This window comes from Gekko japonicus, unplaced genomic scaffold (assembly GCF_001447785.1).
Source record: "Gekko japonicus isolate JY-2015 unplaced genomic scaffold, Gekko_japonicus_V1.1 scaffold620, whole genome shotgun sequence".
NCBI lineage: Eukaryota > Metazoa > Chordata > Lepidosauria > Squamata > Gekkonidae > Gekko > Gekko japonicus.
Window position 1 is genome coordinate 512,308 of NW_015176470.1, and position 3,837 is coordinate 516,144.

A 3,837-nucleotide genomic window follows, 5' to 3' on the forward strand; every position below is an offset into this window, starting at 1 on the left:
CCCCACCAGTTAACAATTTGAGGGTTTCCCCATTTGGCGGGTATTGCCTCATTCACTACCTGTCATACCAAAGTGAGGAGTTGTGAATGATGCCATAGCAGAGGAGTTATGTTCTATTAGATACAACTCATTTTGATCAGGCCATGCAAGTGGTGCGCCGATGTGGGCAGGGGGTGGAATTGGCAAAAAAGTGGCATTAAGTCAGCCTTCCGTCTCCTCCCTGTCCACCCAGCCAATTTGAGCTGTTGGGCTTTGCTTTCGAGGGCAAATTTACATGGATAGGGCCCTTCCCACAGGGTGCTCAGTATCCTGTGCTAATTTTGGGAGGTTCAGTTCCTTTTTGGAATGGGCCTTGCATTACAGGACAGGATTATGCAGCACTGCCCACTATCTTGATGACCTCCTGTTGGCAGGAAGGAAAGATGGGGGCCATGCGAATTTTACTGAGCTAGGAGTTCCTCTTGCCTAAAAGAAAGCAGAGGGCCCTACTTCAATTCTGACTTTTTCTGGGGATAGTGATAATATAAGAACATAAGAGACGCCAATGTTGGATCAGGCCAAAGGCCCATCTAGTCCAACACTCTGTCACACAGTGGCCAAAAATACCAGGTGCCATCAGGAGGTCCACCAGTGGGGCCAGGACATTAGAAGCCCTCCCACTGTTGCCCCCCCAAGCACCAAGAAGACAGAGCATCACTTGCCCCAGAGCCCCTATCTATACCTTGTGGCTAATACCCACTGATGGACCTCTGCTCCATATGCCTATCTAATTCCCTTTTGAAGCTGTCCATGCTTGTAGCCGCCACCACCTCCTGTGGCAGTGAATTCCATGTGTGAATCACTCTGGGTGAAGAAGTACTTCCTTTTATCCGTTCTAACCCGACCGCTCAACAATTTCATGGAGTGCCCACGAGTTCTTGTATTGTGAGAAAGGGAGAAAAGTACCTCTTTCTCTACCTGTTCTTTCCCATGCATAATCTTGTAAACCTCAATCATGTCACCCCTCAGTCGTCTTTTCTCCAAGCTAAAGAGCCCTAAGCACTTTAACCTTTCCTCATAGGGAAAGTGTTCCAACCCTTTTATCATTTGAGTTGCCCTTTTCTGCATGATAGACACGGTAGGGCAGCTATGTAAATTACCAGCCGACAAATTAAATGCACTGAGGACATTTATTGACAGGGCCAGGGAGAAGGAGAGGACTACCCTGCTGGAGTCGTTGCAGCTGGCCAGCCAACCTCAACTTTGCATGTAAAGTTGTGGCACCCGGCTGGGTGAGTTCTTGAAGGACTTGCACTTACCACACCATAGGACGAGGGTCACCAGTGGTATCAGAGATGACTTCCTTGTATGGAAAGAATTTTTGGATTCATACAATGGGTGTCTTTGGAGGGAGGACCTCCTGGCTCCTCCTGGTTCCTCCAGGCTCCTCCAGCTTTGGAGTCTTTTTCCGTGGACATTGGTGTGCTGAGGACCGGCCTGGGGAATGGTTTCTGGCAGGCTGGGTCAAAGACCTCACCTTCCTGGATTTTTTTCCAATTGTTATGCCAGAGTTGAGTTGGTCTTCTGAGCTCGCCAACCATACAGTCCATTTCTGGTGCAACAATCTGTCCACAGTACATGATTAATTCATTGACGTCCAAGTCTCCTAGGGTCATGACCCTAGTCGGAGCCTTCATGCTTTGGTTCAGATGCTAATAGAAGTGTGGCAGATTGGCGGGCTGAGGCCATCAGGGCAATAAGCTTAGCTCTCACCCCTTCCACCTGGAGAGCTTATAAAAGGGCAAGTAAGTAGTTCCTGTCCTTTAGGAAGGAAGCAGGTCTGAGACAGGTCTGGCCCATACCAGTGTCCCATTTGATGCAATTTTGTGTATCACTGAGAGGTAAGGGCCTGTCAGCATGCTCCATCAGGGGTAAGCTGCCATCTCTTGCTTATGCTGCAAGGCATCTGGGTACGAGAAGAAGACGGGTGATTTCCGTATAAGGAAGATGCTTTAAGGGTGGTCACAGGAGAGTTTTTCTGAGATGGAATTATGCCCCGTGCAGGCCTTACACCAGTATTTAGCTATGCGGGCTGAGGGCAAAGGCTACAAGATGCTACAAGGGATATGTGCAGGATTGCAAAGTCTAATGTTATGTTTATTAATGGGGTTCTTCTTTCAGCTGCTGCACCTTGGTGTTGCAAGCGGAGGCAAACCTTGCAATGATAATAGTAAGGAGGCCTGGAGTGCAGATAGTCTGGTCGGCTATTTTGCTTCACCATGAAAGACAAGGCCATGGTGCTACAAGCGGGGCTGACCTTGCAATGATAAGAGCAAGGCGGCCCAGAGTTCAGATAGTCTGGTCGGCTATTCTGCCTCGCCATGAAGGGCAAGGCCCTGGTGTTACAAGCGGAGGCTGACCTTGTGATGATAAGAGCAAGGTGGCCCAGAGTGCAGATAGTCGGGTCGGCTATTCTGTCCCACCAGGTATGGCGCAATTTGGGAGACCCCCTGTATAGAAATATTGCTTCTATATTCACATGCCTTCTCCTGTGATGTCTTTTGATAACATGCTGTGTCTTGTTTCCTGTTGCAAGCCAAATGGTGGGGGCCACATGGCCTCAATAGCCATGCCATAAACCCACATTCTTTCACACTTTCATGCCAAACGCCAGACCTCATGGCTACACTTTATGACCTACATGCGACCAGTCACGTACAAAATTAAGTAGCTGGAGTTTGGGTCAGCTGACTGCAGGCAGGGTCTCCAAACTTCCAGCCAATCCCACAAACCTGATGTTAGCAACCATGGCAACCAACAATTGGGCATACCCATGCCCACTCTTAATTGGCTGATAGCCACATCTAATTTGTGACTGGAATTGGACTACAATTGTTTGATTCCTATGGGAAGGAGCTCTTCTTGCTCTTGCTCTGCTCTTAGCCCTCTCTTCTTGTCATTGTCTGTTTATTGCACCTGGAAATGCTGTCGCTTGGAAGACAAAGAGCTGCTTTGTGAACTGGAGCACATGGGTGCAAGGATGGGATTTCTCTTCAAAATCCCTTGGTGTCTAATTGGACTGTATACCTTGGACACTCTTGGAATATAGACACTTCACTGGTAACTATGAATATCTTTACTGTGTAGTTAAGGCACAGAGCCATAGGTTTTTCTTGTTTGTAATCTCTTATATAGTCTGTTTTGCTATGCTCTGTACTGAATAAAAATTATTCTTATTTCTAATGGGTCTCTGATGTTTTAACTTGCATTCCAAGTCTAAATCTTGTAGCCTAATGCTCCCCACACATGCTACCTTGGTAAGAGTGTGCATCTCTATATTGAGTTGCTAATGTGTTTTGTCCCAGATGCCAACTAAGGGTTTGGAATCTCTCCCTTAGGAAAGGCAGGGACTAGAGAAAAGAGGTTCTGGTGGCAAATTGTTCTGGAAACCTGAGGAGGTATAGACCATCTCGTGGTTTGTTGTTTAATGTACTGAAAAGTACAGGGTTCCCTCCCATTCCTGGACTGGCCTGGGTGGGCTAATCTTGTACACCCCCGCTAGGCGTAAAGCCAACCGCCAGACAAGAAAGGTCATGGAGGGTGGTTTAGGGCAATTATTGCCGCACCCCAACATACGGGTTGAGTTCCAAGACCTGTACAGGGCTGACAGGGTGCATCTATAAGACAAGGGCAATGGGTTATTTTACAGGACTTGCGGCAAGGGATTAGGTCAGCCTTGGGGTGTTAGTGGGGAGCAAAGGCCAAAGCAGTGGCTTGGCCTTGGCAGTGGTGGGTTTATGTGGGCAAGAAATCAGAACCGGTGAGCACATTATGGCATTTTCCTGTTAGGGAACAGGG